The sequence below is a fragment of the Macrobrachium nipponense genome, chromosome 29 (assembly GCF_015104395.2).
Source record: "Macrobrachium nipponense isolate FS-2020 chromosome 29, ASM1510439v2, whole genome shotgun sequence".
NCBI lineage: Eukaryota > Metazoa > Arthropoda > Malacostraca > Decapoda > Palaemonidae > Macrobrachium > Macrobrachium nipponense.
This window is the reverse complement of record NC_061092.1, coordinates 32,174,002-32,194,001: the sequence shown is the minus strand read 5'-3', so window position 1 is coordinate 32,194,001 and position 20,000 is coordinate 32,174,002.

The window sequence follows — 20,000 nt, the reverse complement described above, 5'->3', positions numbered from 1 at the left end:
TACGTCTTTATCGTTCCTCTCTAAATATTATACTTCTTTGAGCAATTGCAGAGTTTCGGCCCAGGTTTTGCAGCACTTTGATCTGTGTACTTTATCTCATTTCAGCACTCTTAAACCCCCTCTTGTTAGTGTCTTGAAAAGTGCTCCAGTGCTTGGCATTTTAGCCAAATTTTATTGATTCAAAAGGAAAAATTGAATTAAATAATAAAATGTTTCAGTGTCGGCCGCTCTAGTTACTACCTCTTCACACGTAAGATATCCGTATTTTGAACCTCACTTCCAGCTTATATTATGATTGATACTACTGGCTTATTCAAGAATAGTTAAGACACAAAACAATTTTGTGTCCCCTAATGAACTAGTGATTCATTTTCCTATCTCTCCCAATGTGATAAAGAATCCGAGTAAAAAGTCAGCGGGGAAGCATATTAAGAAGATGGATATCAATATTCCATGAAAATACTATTAGTGACGTTGATTGTATCAGTCATAGTGTACTAATCACAAGCATTGCTTCCCATGTTATTAATTACAGCTATTAGGAAAATGGAGGGTTCTGCGTGATTGCATCAGAAAAAAGAAGAAAAATTTGGATAACCTTCCATATCGTGCTCGATGAAATTAAGTAGCATAGACGGTAGGCACGAACTATAAAATGCTGTGCACTTACAATATGGTGGAGGGCTGAGTTAGATCTAAACTGACTGTCCTGTCCATTAAAGCCGGAACCTTTGCCCTTTAGCTCACACAACAGAACCTCTAACACAATCATAGAACCACCACAACCACAGAAAATCCATCACAATCATAGAACCACCACAACCACAGAACCATCACAATAACAGAACTTCCACTACAATCGTAGAAGCTCCACAACCACAGAACCTCCTCCACAATCATAGAACTTCCAATTGAATCATAGATCCTCCATCACAATCATAGAACCTCCAACACAACCACAGAAGCTCCACTACAATCACAGAACCTCCACCACTGTCATAAAACCTCACCACAACCGTAGAAGGTCTACTATAATCATAGAATCTCCACCACAAACACAGAACCTCCATCACAACCGCAGGACCTCCACCACAACCGCAGAACCTCCATCGCAGTCATGCAACTTCCACCACAACCACAAACCCTCCACCACATTCATAGAACCTCCATTATTTAGATAGTGCTCAATACTTAAAAAAGAAAATTAAGTTTCAGTTGAATATTTGAACTATTAATCCAGTGGGCAACTGCTATTAGTAGCGTGAGTGTCATGCTTGCGTGAATTCATCCTTGTGAAATATGTGGTTTGTTTTAAAAGAAACAAACATCATGTTTTCCTCTAGTGAGGTAAAAATAGTGCTATCTCAACTTACTGTACCTCCTGTGTACTTACTCAAACAGGGCCTATATTTAAATTGTCCATCTAACTTTCCACCGTCGCCTAACAATCGATTCAAAGTGCACCTACGAGGTTTTCCTGTTATATCTTTCAAACCTTTTCACTGTTAATTTCGCTTTCAGCGCTGAATGACCTCACAGGTAGGTAGGTGCCAGCGCTTGGTCTTTGGTCTAAATTCTATATTCTATTGTATATTTATATCGTAATTACACCAGTCGAAGTACAACAGACTACCAGCGTCACATCGGTAATATGGATCACTTGAAAAATAGGCCTTGTAAATTCTATTTATTTGACAAACCTGGCGAAATTAATGTGACTCTATCCCCTACCCGATCCTATCGCAATAACAATGAGATTTCCGTCAGGCCGCGACTATTACGTTTGGTATGTAACGCTAATTTACATAGTAAATAAATTAAAAAGCGCACGTTAGGTGACACTCTCTTTTATTGCGCAAATTTAACCTAATTTTGCAGCGTCAAATTTATTGCGAATGTTTTTTTTTTTTTTTTTTTTTTTAACTCCCTGTCTGTCCACGTACGTACAATTACACGATCGTACGTTGATATCCCTTTATAATAAAAGCATTGAGCATCTATAGTTTTTCTTGTGTGTCACGTCGCGAGTCTAAACTGGGACGGTATCGAATTCCGGGTCTAAACTTGCCGTCGTCTAACCCAGGGTAAATGACCGTCGCCATTTGCCCTTATATAATTATGCAGAAAGAGGGTACTTTGATCTTAGACCTAGGGTTGGCGCTCACTCTCTCTCTCTCTCTCTCCTCTCTCTTCTCTCTCTCTCTCTCTCTACCGTCATATATTACTTTGCTTACAACAGTATATATTTCTAACAAAAGAGTAGCCATATGTAGTCAAATACAGTGCTGTGTGTGTCAGGATTTAACATAAATCCCGTAGAGTGGTAGTGCCGTCAGTTCACCTCACGCGGTGCGCTGTAGGTATTACTTTAGATTCTTTGTAGCGTCCCTTGGGCCCCTGTCTGTAACCCCTTTCACTCCTTTTATTGTATACCCGTTCATATTCTCTCGCTTCTATCTTGCTATCCACCATTTCAAAACAATTGTTTCATAGTGCAGCTGCGAGGTTTTCACCTTTCTACTCTCAGTTTCCGTTTCAGCGCTGAATGACCTCATAGGTGCCAGCGTTTGGCCTTTGGCACAAATTCTATATTCCTATTCCATTTAGCATTCTGAATGTCAGCAGTGGTTCTATACGAGGGGTATTGACAGGATTCATTAGCTGTGGTCCCCTTTTTTTCATTATTCATGCAAAAACTATTGTTCTTTGTTCATCGTTTCATTTTTAAAATTGCTTGTTGAAAAATATTCACATTGTTGTCTCCCTTCAGTTTTATGCTAATAGAATGATAATTTGCGTGCGTTTTAGTTTTACTGTGAGCAATCTAATTTTGAAATTATTCGTTTGGAAATGGTCAAATCATATTCGTCGAACTTGATTCATTTTGATGTTGAATGTTAAGAGCAAAGAACCGTGTTTTTCATGCATAGCTCCATAACTAATATCGGTTTTATCCATCTTGAAATAAATTTATTTATTTATTTATTTATTTATTTATTTATTTGTTATTTATTTATCTATTTATTTTACACTGTTTGCCTGGGTTTTGAAAGCTAGCTGTGTGCTTTCATTCGTGATTTTATCTCTACTTTCACAGTATTTTCTACATCCTTCCTTTGAAGAAGTTTCGTAAGGAGGTTTCTTTCCTTAGAAGTAGTTTCCAGAGGAAGTTTCCTCCCTTAGAAGTAGTTTCCTGAGGAAGTTTCCTTCCTTAGTAGAAGTTTCCTGAGAAATTTCCCTCCCTAGAAGTAGTTCCTTAAGGAAGTTTGTCAGCTCGTGTGTTTTCTGGTTGTTCCAGAGCGAGGAAAGAACTCCGTAACATGTTCATTCTCAGTCCTGTATCATCAGCTTTCAGATGTTTTGTATGAACCCTTGCTTCTCAAAGATACCCTCCTGGAATGAATACTTCTGAGATTAGTCTGAAACTTTGTGATTCCGTGCTGTAACTATTCTGATTGATTAGGTGTATTAAGTGATTTCTTCTTTCTGCATTTCTCAGTATGTTCTGTCGCTTTTTTCTAATGAATACCATATTATTGGAAGTTTGAATTTCAAGTCAGTGGCCCCTATTGTGGCCTTGTTCCCTATGAATAATAATAATAATAATAATAATAATAATAATAATAAAATTAAAACCTTGTATAATTCGACTGCCGAATTTAGCACTTCGTTCATACCTCGGCATTGAGCAAAATTCGGCGTGACTTCAGTGGTTTCCTGTAATATCATAGAGGTGTTGGGTAGCTATTAACTTGCACACGTTCTACCACTGAATATACATTCAGAGGCGTACGGTCAGTAATTGAATATTTATTCGTGACGAAATCAAAACAGAACGTTTCTCTGGATTAAATCTGACCTTCGGGAGAAAATAAAATACGATGGTTTCCAGCTTAATGTTGCATTTATATGTGAAGTGGGACATTTTATTGAGGTCTGTGGTACCCGGAACATGAAATTCAGACGAGTAAAGGTATTTCTTAGTACAAAGGCTTTAATGATTAAATTGGCTTTCATATTCGCCGCGTCGACTGTCTGTTTATATAGATCGGTTTCATAGCCTTTCTCACTTCTCTCTAGACATAAGTTGTAGCAAGACAGATTTTAGTTTCAAAATACGATGTCAAGTTCTGTTTTATGCTCTGTCCACCCTTATTCATTGGCGCGTGTTTGTGGATTTACAGCCCCCCCCCACCCCCCCCCCCCCCCCCCCCCCCCCCTCACCCCCCCCCTCTCTCTCTCTCTCTCTCATCTCTCTCTCTCTCTCTCTTCTCTCTCTCTCTCGTCTCTCTTTCAAACACACACACACACACACACAACTTGGAGTTCTCCCCCTTTCGTCTGTGCTCGACTCCTCTTGGTGTCCTTGCTTGATTAACTTATTTTCTTTGCTATTATCCAATGTACCCCTCCCCACCCATTCTCTCTCTCTCTCTCTCTCTCTCTCTCTCTCTCTCTCTCTCGTTCAAAGCCTTTGGCTCCAACAAAAGACACAACCCAGTGGATTGCTCCCGTTGATCGCTTTTGAATTTGATTTTCATCGATTTCCTTTTCGAAAGGAGAGAGAGAGAGAGGGAGAGAGAGAGAGAGAGAGAGAGGAAAAAAAGGAAAGCGGCATGAAACTTAATACTCTATTTCCATAAAATCAATCAGACCCCGGTTGAAAGGGAGCTATTTATCTGGCAAGGGATGAGGCACAGTGAAAAGAGAAATGGGATGGGAGCTTTGGTGGGCAGGGGGTTCGTTGGTGCAGGGGAGGGCATATGTTTGGGAAGGGGGGGGGGGGAGAAGTGAAGTGCATAAGGTCTCATGGGATTACGCTGGTCCCATGTAATAACCTGCCTTCGTGAAAGGAAGACTTTCTCAAAATATGGTATAACTTATTTAATTTATCCTTTTTAAATAAAATATTTACTTATTTATTAACGTTAAGGGTTTTGTCATTTGTTGATCCCAACGTTCATTTTCCAGTTACGGTGAATTTAAGATAAATGTTCCATCGAATAGACGAGAGAGAGAGAGAGAGAGAGAGAGAGAGAGAGAGAGAGAGAGAGAGAGGCCACATTTCGTCATCGCTTAGTCATTCTTCCTCGTGTTAATTTTTCGGTTAGTCGTGAAAGTGTAGTGTCTGAGCACTCGTGAAATATCATGGAGTATTACTCTTCGGTTTTGTTATAAAGCGATTTTTTTTTTTTTTTTCTACCTTTTGGAAAGTAATTTTTTATTTTTTTTTTACTTCATGAAAATCCATTTCGTTGTTCCTGATAAGTCATTCTATTGGTACATAGATTAAAAGTCATAATTTGAGAACTGCATGAAAGACCATTCTTTGAGAATGAAATGTAATTCATCCGTTTGGTTAAATATTTGACCAAATACTATTTCATATTTAGTTCTATAATGGCCTCAGCTGTTGTGACGCCTTTTAGCAATAAATAAATAAATGAATAAATCGATAAATCGGTAAATTGATCAATTATATCACATAATGATATCATTCTCCGGTTAATATATAATACTTAATTCGTTCATTTGATACTTTATGTAAACTGAATGCCCCGTAGGGGGGTGGGGGTAGTCATCAGTGCACCTTACACTTTGTTTTGTAAACATTCCTTACGGGTCTTTGCAACGTCCGTTCGGCCTGTAGCTGCAGCCTCATTCGTTCCTTTTACTGTGCCTCCGTTCATATTATCTTTCTTCTATGCGACTTTCCACCCTATCTAACTATCGTTTGATAGTGCAACTGCAACATTTTCCTCCTGTTACACCTTTACAACCTTCGTAATGTCACTTTCCCATTCAGCGCTGAGTGAACCTTTTAGGTCCCAGCACTATTCTATTCTCTGTAAACGGAATGTCAGTTATATGTTGATAGCACTTCACGAAACTTTACAATTTTATAAGATTTCCTATCTAGTGACGTCACGGAATTCCAGCTCCGGTTATTTTGTGCAGTTTCGTCCTTAGCTCCCGTTATTGAATTTCGGCTTTTCATCTTTCGTCCATGAAAGAGAATTAGCGACCTACTCGATTTCCAGCCCCGAAGCTTCAAAGGGAAATTTCAATGCCTCTCGGTGTTCATTCAGATCTGCTGTGTGTAACCTTGATTGCTTCCGACGAAAGCGCCGTCAGATTTGTTTGTTGAAAGCGAGCATGCATTGTAAGCAAGCAAAACAAGCAAAGCAAGCAGCCGTATTGAAAAATGCAATCGCTTACGTAAAGCTATATCACAACTCGCGTGCGTGGTTAGTGCCGTCAGTGCACCTCGATTGATGCACTGTAGGCGTTAATAAAAACTATTTTCAGCACCCCTGTGGCCCTTTGCTGCGCCCACATTTTACCTTTTACTTCCATTCCGCCCTCATTTCTTTAATTTTGCTGGCCAACACCTCTAACTATAACTTCTTGTATAACTGTGAATTTTCCCGTTACATCTTCAGAACCTTGTTGGTCGTCGCCTTCATTTTCTGGATCTCTTTATCTTGTTGTCCAACCACTCCAACTCTTCCTTGCCTGACAGCCTAAAATTCGTGACATTCTTAAAATCAAGTAAATCTTGTATTTGTGTGTGTCTGTGCATTGTGCGTTCGGTTATTTCTGTTTCCCTTGGCCTTTCATTTGTTTCTTCAAAGTGGATACACATTTCAAAGCAGAGAAAACAATGGCTAACTATATGGCCGGGTCTCGCGTGCTGATTGGATTTCATTCTTGTCTTTTCGAATAATCTGCGTTTGGGTTTTCACGGGGCGCCTGTTTGGTGACAAAATATTAGCTGCGTGCAGTGTTGTTTTAACCTGTGCTCCCAGAGCAAGTGGTCTGTATAGAGTTGTTCCATGGTTTTGTACATCGCATGTTAAAATGGAATAGATTTCTCTCTCTCTCTCTCTCTCTCTCTCTCTCTCTCTCTCTCTCTCTCTCTCTCTCTCTCAAAGGTATACATATATGCATGTATGTATATTGATGTGTGTTTGTATATATATTATATATATATATATATATATATATATATATATATATATAATAAGCGAATACCACGGGAAATTGATAGTCAGGAATCCAAGCGCTTTCGTCTTTATTCAGACATCGTCAAGGAGCTCCTTGACGATGTCTGAATAAAGACGAAAGCGCTTGGATTCCTGACTATCAATTTCCCGTGGTATTCGCTTATTTATGAAGTCACGTGCATCTACTGTGATTTTTTAAGCATATATATATAATATATAATATATATATATATATGTATGTATATATATATATATATATATATATATATTTATATATATATATATATATATATACATTAATATATATATTATATATTAATAATTAATATATATATCTATATCACTTTTAATTTATATTTCGGAAATCAGTTCGGAAATTTGTTATCATTTCTGGTCATTGAAAATCATTGGTGTACGTATCCGTTGCTTCAGAAAATGGGTAGATATTACTTGTCAATTTAAATGCAGTGTCATTCATGATAGTGATGCTAGACAATATGGTAACAAATTGTCAGTGTTATATTTTCCGGTCACAATTTTTCGCTTTTTTTTTTTTTTTTTTTTTTTTTTTTTTTTTTTTTTTTTTTTTTTTTTTTTTTTTTTTTTTTTTTTTTTTTTTTTTTTGGCTGTCCTGCTGCTTAGGCTTAACGGTAATACGCTTGAGGTGACATCTGGGAGGTCTGAGAGCTGTGATTCAAATGCAACTTGCACCTCACTCTGACCCAGTGACCCTGTTGATTAAAGAGCAGCTCATCCTGCTTATACCAGCACGGGCCCTTGCTCTAAGGCGGCCTGTAAGTGTGGTAAAGTAAAAAAAAAAGAGGTTAGAAAGCCTAGTGTGTGCCGAGACACTCTGACCTACCAACGGAGACATTAAGTCTTCATGCTTTGGTACAAAAAATGTTTTAACAAAATGTTTTGTTAAAATATAAACAGTACTTTGACAAAGAACCTTTAACCTGAGACATTCATTCAGTTTGACTGAACAAAACGTGCGTTTGGTTATCAATGAACTTCTATTGTTTCATGGTTTGGCTTTCAGGTGATTGATAGCTGTCTTTAGAGAACTTTGTTCGCCTTTCACTTTTCCCAATTGGCCAGAATCTTTCGAGTTTTGTCGATTACGTATTTGTTATCCAAGTTTCTCGATTCTATTGCGGTTTTTTTCAGTTACAGACTGTATCTTAATTGCTTTGCTGTCTTTTTAAATGTAGCATAATTTTAGTTAAATTTTTCTATAGAACTGTCATGTTTTTTTTCCACTTCAGCGAGAATCTCTTTTTGGGGTCACTTTCTATTTTAGAAGAGAACTTTTCAGTTTGCGAGGAACCTACTTCAAATTTAAACTAGAAGCGTAGTTTTCCATTCCGTCTTTCAGTCACGCTGGATCGTTGTTGTTTGTTTGTTTGTTTGTTTTTTTACTCGAGGAGTCAGTCATTATGTAATCATTTACGAACTGTAGGTAAAACTCGGGTAAAAAATAGCGTGACCCCAACTGTTCGTGTGAGAAAGAGTAAATTTTTCTTCTTCTTCTTCTTCTTCTGCTTCTTCTTCTTCTTCTTCTTCTTCTTCTTCATTATTATTATTATTATTATTATTATTATTATTATTATTATTATTATTATTATTATTACTACTACGTCCAGCCATATATCTTGGACTGGAGAAATTCAGAAACCTCTGTATTTATGTATGGATATACGATCCACTTTCTATCCTGGTTAGATGGTTTTACGTAGACACTCACGCTCATATAATTTAGGAGCCACCTATCATGAATGTTTAGGTCGGGGAATGGATGAATTATTGTTTATGAGAATGGAGTGGACCCGACCTATAATTATAGTTCCGTAGGTTAGGACGTAATTTTTAACATCAGTGAGAGCTTAACCCAACAAAATTAGGTGTCGGCTTTGTCCAAAGTTAATTTCGTTCAGAAATTCATTATTTATTAACTTATTAAACTATCTGTTATTTTAATAACTGATCTCGTCTTTCTGTATTTCCCATTGCTTTCTGTTTCTTAGTTTCGAATGAGCACTATATTTTGGGAGCCTGAATTTCAAGACAGTGGCCCCCATGGTGGACTTGTTCCGTATGAATATGGTTCATTTTCTGAATAATAATAATAATAATAATAATAATAATAATAATAATAATAATAATAATAATAATAATAATAATAATAATAATATCACTCATTGATGTCGCAATACCATGGGACACCAGAGTTGAAGAGAAAGAGAGGGAAAAAATGGATAAGTATCAAGATCTGAAAATAGAAATAAGAAGGATATGGGATATGCCAGTGGAAATCGTACCCATAATCATAGGAGCACTAGGCACGATCCCAAGATCCCTGAAAAGGAATCTAGAAAAACTAGAGGCTGAAGTAGCTCCAGGACTCATGCAGAAGAGTGTGATCCTAGAAACTGCGCACATAGTAAGAAAAGTGATGGACTCCTAAGGAGGCAGGATGCAACCCGGAACCCCACACTATAAATACCACCCAGTCGAATTGGAGGACTGTGATAGAGCCAAAAAAGAAAGAAAAAAAAATAATAATTGATTTTAAAGTTACGTGAAAGCCGAAGATTGTTGCCTTAAGCTGGATAAATATTTTATACGTTGTTTCGTTGTGTAGATGTGCATTTATAGCCTAATGAAGTTTGCATGAATGGTTAAATTCTGGAAACCTTGTAAAATCTTTATTTCCAGTCCTATATTTACTAAAATGTTTGGGAAAGACTAGAAAACCGTTTGACCGAGAATATAAAAATTTCTATTTTTTACGCATAATATTTTATAAACATTTCGTATAATCATAGCTAGGTTACTTATTATCCATAAAGATTTGTATCCGGGAACGTATTTGTACATTAATTGTATTCAAACGAGTGTGTAAAAATTTCGAATGGCGAATATTTCAGCTGCTCATTTTGCAGCAAAACGTCTCCCTGCACGAGAGAAACAATACAATTGTCAAGATTTTGTTTTGTTACGTATTTAGACATGAATCGTTGTCAGAATAATAACCGAGGAAAGATAATCACAGTAATTAAGTTTTCGAATTTAGTGTCATGAACTCCCCTCTTGCCACCAGCTAATTACGGGGGTGTTTATAATATTTCACCTTCTCACGAAAGCTGAAGAGTAGAACGAATGTATTCCCGGAGGCTCATAAATAAAACGAATTTTTTTTTTATATTGGTTGCGTCCAGAGCTTGTGAGATTATATATATATATAATATATATATATATATATATATATATATATATATATATATATATATATATATAGAGGTAGGTATGTATGTATGTTCCTAGCACATATCGTATTTGTCTGTCCAAAAGTATTCAAAATTTAGTCGGACAAAATAAACAAGAGACTTACGGCTTCCGTCTTTCGGGTTACCTCGTAAATGTGATGATTCTTGAATGAAACAGCTTTCGTTTAATGTCGTTTCTTGACCTGTTATTTTATCTGCCACTGTTCTCGTCTTCATCTACGCTGTATTTTTTTTTCCATTCACACGCTGGTGGTTTTGATGTCGACCATCAAACTCCTCAACCCCTCCCCCCCCTTTTTTTTATGTATCACCACCCCCAAGATTTTTTTTATGTATCACTACCCCCAAGTTTTTTATGTGACCCATACCCCCTAATTTTTTTTTTTTTTTTTTTTTTTTTTTTTTTTAATTTTTTTTTTTTTTTTTTTTTTTTTTTTTTGTTTTTTTTTTTATCAAAGGGATAGGGTGTCAAAGTCATAAATTTAGCCGCTCCCTTCGTTCGCTCATCACATCACCATCATCATTCTCTGGCCTTCTCCAGCCCCCCCTCGCCCCCATATTCCCCCATCACCCCTCCACCATTTCGACCCCGCCCCTAACCAGGAAACAAAAGAGCATCGGCATCATAGAAACCCCTCGCCCCCCTTCCCTTGGTGAGACTCGTCAGCACGAGCTGTTAAATATATAATTTTTTTTTCATTTATGATGGTATCCCCAACCCCAGGGATGTGGTCGGGGCGATTGTCGGGGGAAGGGGGGTACGTTTCTCTGTAGGAGATTGTGTGACGTTCCTCATTCAGTTTAATAATTTACGACTGGGTGATCATTGTAACATTGATAGCTTTAGTGTTCTCTCTCTCTCTCTCTCTCTCTCTCTCTCTCTCTCTCTCTCTCTGCTGGCTGTTGCTTACCCCTTTATAATTAATTCACACACACACACAAAGAAAAAATACAGTCATTTGGGTCTATAATAAATTCATGAAAAAACAGTAATTGATGTCATGCTTTGGGACGTTATAATCAATAATATTTTGTTAAGGTTTTTTTAATAAGCCTCCTTCAAGGACTAATCCTCAGATGATGGGAAACTCATCGAGTGATGTCGGATGCTGGAAAGTTGGCAGCCAAACTTAAGCGTTGACTTCTCTTGTTTAACCAGATTCCGCGCGACTAAATACGAAGATGTCAGCTCAAGTAAACGAGGAATTCACTGTGGAACAAGGTTGTTGGTGTTAATCCCTTGTTGAGCATCTTTTTTCTTTTCGTTGGGAACTGTATCCATTGCTGCTGTCATGTCTGTTTTCCGTAGGGGGGTAGTGCCTACAGTGCACCTCATGTGGTGCACTGTATGAATTCCTTGAGGTTCTTTGCAACGCCCCAATCTGCACCCTATTTCATTACTTTTGCTGTACCGTCATTCATATTCTCTTTCTTCCATCTAGATTTCCACCATCTCTAACAGTTGTTTCATATAGTTAATTGCGAAATTTTCTTTCTGTTATACCTTTCAAACCTCCTTACTGTCAGTTTTCCTTTCAGCGCTTGGCCTTTGACCGAAATTTTGCATTCCGATTATATTCTTTGTAATGTAAGGTGACGTCATGACAAATGACCTTGCCAGACCTAAGGTGCGTCCCTTAAAATATGTCATTAACGCATGTCAGAAACTTACTGCGTACATATCGCATACAGACAGCGACTTTAGGAGAGAACGAATCTTTGGTAAATGCATGGTAATCGAATGAAGTACTGGTTAAAGACAATCATTGAATTGTATTCAACTTGTTGTGTTAAGTTGGCCGCTTGTAATTTACCCAACTCGTTCTATTATTATTATTATTATTTTTCAGAAGTTAAGCCTTATGCATATGGAATAAGCACTCCACAGGGTCCTCTGATTTGAAATTCAAACTTCCAAAGAACATGGTGTTCATTCGAAGGTAGAACCCCTCAGTGACGTGGTCCCTTTGGTCTTGGCCTGCCACCTCGGTGGCCGCGAGTTCAATTCTCGGGCATTCTATTGAGGGGTCAGAGGTGTGTATTTCTGGTGATAAAAGTTCACTCTCGACGTGGTTCGGAAGTCACGTAAAGCCGTTGGTCCCGTTGCTGAATAACCACTGGTTTTATGCAACGTAAAAACACCTAAAAACAATCAATCATTCGAAAGTAGTAACAGAAGGTAATGGGAACTGCAGAAAGGGGAGATCAGTTACTAAATAAATAAATAGATACATAAAAACGTAAGTAAAACATTAAAACATAAGGAGAGCCGAATTTGGTGGTATCCAGAAAGCCTTAGTGAAAATTTTTTTTATTGCTGTTGTTACTTTAGAAAAATCCTATAATCACCACTCATATCCTATCATTCTCATTGTTGTAAACGTGGCTTGTAGTTAATATTTCAATATTAGATCTATTAATCCAATACATTCGTCATGTCTTTTTTGATCATCCCGTTATTTCCCAATCATACCGAGTCAGCTAACTATATTTAATGACGTGATGGTTCGGTAGAACAGAGAAGCAAGTAACTACGTAAGTAACTACTACACTTCGGTAATGCATTGCTGCAGCTGGGGCAGATTGAAGGGTGCATTGAGAAATTGATTTGAAGTCTTGCAAGCCTCATCAAGCAAATGGCCTGACGTAGTTAATGATGAAGTGCTTGCTTCGCATCCCCTTGCAATCTCTAATGGGCTCTGCGTGCCCAGTGGGGAAGGCTTGGGGGAGGGTGCGGGTAGGGGAAAGGAACCTCCTTGGGTAGGGAAGGGGCACATTTTCATTGTACATTGTAGTCTTCCTGTGTTTAAAGCGCTTTATTCATTGACTTGTTCGTTTTATTTTTTTATGCAATTTTTATTACCGTTATTCTATTTCTTTTGAGTGATCTGTGACGTTTGAGCAACCATGTACCATGAATATTAGTTAGATGATGATGATTAATGATGACTTGAAATGTTATGATTTTATATGCAAATTTGTGCGTTTTTTTATGTATTATATCTGTGTACTGCACAGACTGCTCTTATGATGAAAAGCCATGGGGATCAAAGATGTACAAAAATACGATTATTTGTAAGCTTTACTTTTTATTCGTGAATCTTGGTTCATAACAAAACCTGTGAAAACGTAAACATAGTTACCTCAACTCGAGGAAAATTTCTTACTCTTTAGGCTTTCGGGTCTCATCTTGACAAATTGCCGCTTTCTAATACATATATATATATATATATATATATATATATATATAATATATATATATATTATATATATGTATATATATATATATATATATATATATATATATATATATATATATATATATATCGTGTTTATATATATCCACATAACGAGTATCTAGATGCTTATAAGCGCATGTATTAAACCCCTGAATTCTTCGTAATATCAAAGCGCTGCTTGATAATTAGGCCATGTAAATGATTCCAGCAAACTCTTCTGAAGGTTCGGCAGAGTTTTGGTAAGGTTATAATGTTGCTGCAGCGAAGCGAACTTATTATGCAGGAAATTCAGTAACGAAGTGAACTTTGATTCAACTCCGTTGTTTTGCAAAAGTAATGAACCAGAAATTGCAATAGCTTGATTTTCCTCCCATTCTCTGTCTTTTTTTTATCTATTGATTTTTAATTTGGCCATAAAACCCATTGTTTCTTTCCATTCTCTATCTTTTTTTTATCAGTTTGTACTTTAGTCATAAAACCCATTGTTTCCGCCCATTCTCTACAGTGTTTTATCTATTTATTTTTGATTCAGTCATAAAACCCCTTGTTTCCTCCCATTCTTTATCTTTTTATCAGTTAGTTTTTAATTTACTCATAAAACCTATTGTTTCCTCCCATTCTTTATCTTTTTTTTATAAGTTAATCTTTAATTTAGTCTTAAAACCCATTGTTTCTTCCCATTTTCTATTTTTTTATTATGTAGTTTTTAATTTAGTCATAAAACCCATTGTTTCCTTCCATTCCCAATATTGTTTTATCTATTGATTTTTTATTTGGTAATAAAACCCATTGTATCCTCCCATTCTCTGTCTTTTTTTTTTATTATTTAGTTTTTAATTTAGTCGTAAAACCTACTGTTTCCTCCCACTCTCTATATTGTTTTATCTATTGACTTTTAATTCATTTACACAGCATATTGTCTCCTCCCATTCTGTTTTTTTTTATCTCTAGATTTTTAATTAATTTTTCATTTTGGTATTAAAACCTATTTTTTCTTCCCATTCTCTTATCTATTTTCCATGTAATCACTTATGTGTTAGAGTCTTTGGGCCTGGGCTGGATAAGGACATAAGGTTGCTCTTCCCGTTCGGTATCATTATATTAAAATAAAATCGTCTCGATGGGAATATATCAGGTTTTATCTATAGCCTGTGATATATATATATATATATATATATATATATATATATATATATATAATATATATGTGTGTGTGTGTGTGTGTGTGTGTGCGTGTGTGTGTGTGTGTATGCATATATGTATATATATATATATATATATATATATATATATATATATATATATATATATTTCTCCCGCGGTTAGTGAATGTTTACGAGTATTTCTCATACTACACATGTACCCTTCGGTGTATTTGAGCATATGGGTAACTTTCCTAATTTAGATGGATTCAAATCTGTTTTCCCTGTAACTTAGGAATTTACAATCTCTGTCTGTCAGTATAAATTCATTTAATCCTTTCAGTTTGTGAGTGTTTTCAGTATGTTTATTATGAATTTCTCATTCATTAAACGAAATGTATTCTTCTTTTCATGAATGATAGTTAAATAAATTGCTTATTATTAGTTGTAGGTTTAAAAAGTGAATATGGAAACGACAGCACTCTCAGGCCTCAGATACCAAAGAGATACGAGTCACTAGTTCAGTATATCTTAGTTTTACCAGACCACTGAGCTGATTAACAGCTCTCCTAGGGCTGGCCCGAAGGGCTTTAGATATTTTCACGTGGCTAGGAGCCAATTGGTCACCTAGCAACGGGACCTACAGCTTATTGTCGGATCCGAACCACACTATATCGAGAAAGCTGTGGGATCCGAACCACACTATATCGAGAAATGAATTTCTATCACCAGAAATAAATTCCTCTGATTCCGCGTTGGCCGAGCCGGGATTCGAACTTCGGACCACTCGTCCATTGAGGAACTACGAGTCGCTAGTAAAACTGTTGATGAAAAGTCAAGGGTTTTGAAGAAAGAAAAAAGAAAAGGGTAAAAAGAAAAGATTATCATAAAAGGATACCGATGAGGGAAACTTAAAAGAATATTCTCTCTCTCTCTCTCTCTCTCTCTCTCTCTCTCTCTCTCTCTCTCTCTCTCTCTCTCTCTCTCTCGCTGGCCATTGTTTTCCAAATGATACCAACGTGAGGTTTCCCGAAACAGGTTGAGACTTCTAAGAGAGAGAGAGAGAGAGAGAGAGAGAGTAGGGTGGGGGGGTGTGGGATGGGGATGGTTGATGTAAGGACCACTGAGGTCAAGAGGTGAAGAGCTCCTCCTCCTCCTCCTCCTCCTCCTCCTCCTCTCCAGAGATTGAAAACCCATTGTGATTTTGTGTTTGCCATTGACCACAAGTACAGGATTAGAGAATGGTTAAGTATCGAGCGGCCTCTCCTTTTGGAACTCTTGAATGGCTGTTGTGTTGAATAGGAAGGATCCTGCCGAAAGGTTACGGCTGCTAATGCTATGGTTGTTTGGAGAGATTTTGGACAAATGTTTTGAACTGATGTATGTATGTACGTGGTGTTTGTGTCCGGCGTACAGAGGCTGGAGAGAGAGAGAGAGAGAGAGAGAGAGAGAGAGAGAGAGTGGTGGTCTTTACAATTTGGAAATAAAATGTATGAAGAAGAGAGTACCTTTACCAATTAGAAAATAAAATCTTTTTGATACTTATGTCATGAGAGAGAGAGAGAGAGAGAGAGAGAGAGAGAGAGAGAGAGAATACATAAAAAAGAAAATACATAAAAAGTGAGTACCTTTCGCTTTTTTTTTTTTTTTTTTTTTTTTTTTTTTTTTTTTTTTTTTTTTTTTGAAGGTTCTTGTGCGTATGTGTTGCTGTTTATATGAATGGTATATATTTAATCAGAGATTCCATTCTCGTATTTTTCTTAATTGGAAAATAGAAGTGGTGTTAAGTTTCTGGCTGTATTTTATCTTTAATTTTCTTCCTATGTGCAGCGGATTTATGTCTTATATGGCGGTCAAGAAAAACAATAGCCAGGTTATTTACACACATGCTTTTATACTTAACTATAGCTCTTGGTGTAACGTTGATGCATTAATACAGCTATAATAGTATACTACTAATATTAAACCAGAATAAAATATGTGTTCTTGCTCATTATACCTAGTCGGGTTTGAATTTTATGCGTTGGTACGTGACAAGAAACGCACAAGCGTACACACCAATACTTGTAGAACAAATACAATCACATGCTATGGCAAACTATAAAATTTAGATCATTTTTGTCAGGTAGTCTTTTATGCCATTCATAAATTTCTATATGTGTAGTTTATATATATATATATATATATATATATATATATATATATATATATATACTACACATATAGAAATTTATGAATGGCATAAAAGACTACCTGACAAAAATGATCTAAATTTTATAGTTTGCCATAGCATGTGATTGTATTTTTTCTACAAGTATTGGTGTGTACGCTTGTGCGTTTCTTGTCACGTACCAACGCATAAAATATATATATATATATATATATATATATATATATATATATATATATATATATATATATATATCTCTCTCTCTCTCTCTTCTCTCTCTCCTCTCTCTCTCTCTCTATCTACGAGGTCTCATCTCTCTCTACGCTCTCTCTCTCTCTCTCTCTCGTCTCTCTCTCTCTCTCTCTCTCAAATCAAAGTTTGTAAGTTCGGTTGCTCGAAAGGATTTGATAACTGAGGCATAAAATTCGAATCCTGTATAAAAGAGGAGAGTTGAGTTAGGGTTAAATTCCGATGGACCCTTAATAAATCAAAGCGCTGTTGAAACGTGTAGTGGTCACAATAAGACCCGAGAGCCAACACTGGAAGAGCACAAGATAAGTACGATAAGAGCTAACGACAGAATACCCTTTTTTTAGTCTCTCTATTTCTTTCTCAAAAAATTTTGTGAACTGGGGTAGGTCACTCGTGTATAATGGGATTATAAAGTTCTCTCCAACTCTTCAAGAACTTCATCCCAAAAGGCTGTAGAGACTTTTCAAAAAAATCTTCAACCATAAATCTTCTCTAATAGCTATTATAGTTGTCAGTTATAATGATAGATTAATAGCCGGTGTTCATGTATCAAAATACGCACGGATTAAACTTGATTTTCTGTAACCCGAGTAGACTAATCTTATTATTGTTGCAGTTAATACAAAAATGTCTGCAAGCTTGTGGTTGAATTTGTAAATTTTTTGACCATGGCGACCGCCCCATGGGAGGATTTTGTTCTACAAACATCATTATTGATGTAAAAATGGAAAACGCAGTTTTTGATCAAAGAAAAACAAATTACTCCAGATTTTATTTAGGTGCGAACAATGCAAGATTTTCATTTGCAAACTTTGATCGTATTTTCGAATATGATTACCGATCGTTCGTAGTAGAAAGCTCTTTTCTGTAGATTGTTTTGAGGTAAGAGAGAGAGAGAGTAGTTTATTTTTATATTTTATTCCAGATATTCATCATTATTTTTGTAACTATTCCGTAAGAAATCAAAACGAAAAAACTATTTATTTAATGTTAGGGGTTTCCATCAGAGAAAGAGAGAGAGAGAGAGAGCGCCCGAGAGGAGTAGCATATTTCTGTAGTTTATTACAGATATATTCATCATTATTTTTTATAACTATTACGTAAGGATTTTAAAAGAAAACACTTTTTATTCAAGCGGTTACCACCAGAGAGAGAGAGAGAGAGAGAGAGAGAGAGAGAGAGAGAGAGAGAGAGAGAGAGAGAGAGGCATAATTCAACAGCCATTCACACATTAATCATCATTTTAAAAATATTTTTTTTAGATATCCATTCCGCCCCATTGTATCAAAACGCCGACTTCATGGATCACGAAGCTCTTATTTTTGTTTATTTATTTATTTTTTGGGGGACCAATGAAGATATAACAAGAAAGGAATTTTTTATATATATTTTTTTCCGCTTTTGGCGCCGTTCGGATAAAGCGGGAAAGAACTGACTGTTATCGGCCTCCGCTTAAGCCCGAGAGTGGCAGCTGCATTTTCCGAAGTCTTTATTGCTGACTCCGGACGGGAAAGTTACCGCCATCTTAACCCTTTTTATTTTCTGATTTTTTTTAAACCTTTCTTTTGGAGATTTTAAATTTTTTTTCTACTGCCTTTATTTAGTTCCCTTTGTTCCCTCTTCTGTTTTATGTTATGTATTTGATTTTACGATATATTTTTTTATTACTTTTCTTTCGGAGATCCTTAATTTGCTTGTTTTTTGTTGGGGGGAGGGGGGTGGGTGTCGCTCCCACGCCTTTGATTGATTATTTTCTTCCACTGGTTTCTTGTTTTATGTATTTTAACTTGCGATAAGTAATTTTCTTACTTCTATATGGGCCTATTGACTTTTTTCGGATATTAAAGTTTTTTTGACTCACACGCCTTTATTTAATTCATTTTCACCACTTATCTGTTTCATGTTATGCATTATATCTTGCGATAAAGAATTGCCTGTTTCTTTTCAGAATGTTTTATCCTTTATTTATATTTTCTATCTCACCTGTCATATACATTGTTAACCAAACCTTTTTTATTTGCTGGCGTTTGTTTTTCCTTTGTTAATTGATCCCTCCACAACTTTTACTTACATTTTACTCTTTCATAACCACCCTTTTTTTATATTAGTTCCATTTTTACATTTCCTTGTAAACAGTTCATTCCTTTCCTTATTTACTAGCATATAATTGATTTCCTTCTTTTCTTCCAATCAGCATCTTATTCATTATCTTTAGTTATCGCGACGTTAACGTACGCATTCAGTTATCATCATTTTCAGTGCTTTGTGTTTATAGCTCCGTCCATTCACTCGGAATCGCTTGTTCTTGTTTTCTCTTCAGTTATTCTGCTCTTCCTCCTCCTCCTCCTTCCTTTACCAATCTCCCCCTTAATTTCGCCTTCCGTTGTGTTTGAGCGCTTCATTGCCTACTCTCTCCGCAGCATTTCCTCCCATTTTCTCCCAATAATATTTTCTCCTCTCCCTCATCCAATCCCGTCTTCCTCCTCCTCCTCCTCCTTCGTCTGTTCTTATCTCACCTCGCCTTTAGTGTTCTATTTGTTTTGGTGAGGAATTTAAGGGCTGAAAGTGGGAGTTTGTCTTAGCAAGAAATGGGCGGAGGGGGAGGGGGAGGGAGAGGGAGTGGGAAGAGGCGGAGGGGAAGGGTGGGAGGCAATAAGGGAGGTATATTCGGTTACTATCTCGACACCAAGCCACTTTATTTTATCCTATCCGTACGCTGGCCGAGAGTTCATTTTTCACCTGACTTGGGGGAGAGGAGAGAGAGAGAGTAAAGTTAATTTTACTTTACTCTGGGCATGGTTGTTTTATTTTAGGTTTTTTCCTCTCTCTCTCTCTCTCTCTCTCTCTCTCTCTCTCTCTCTCTCTCTCTCTCTCTCCCCGTTTTGTCACTGGTTATTTGT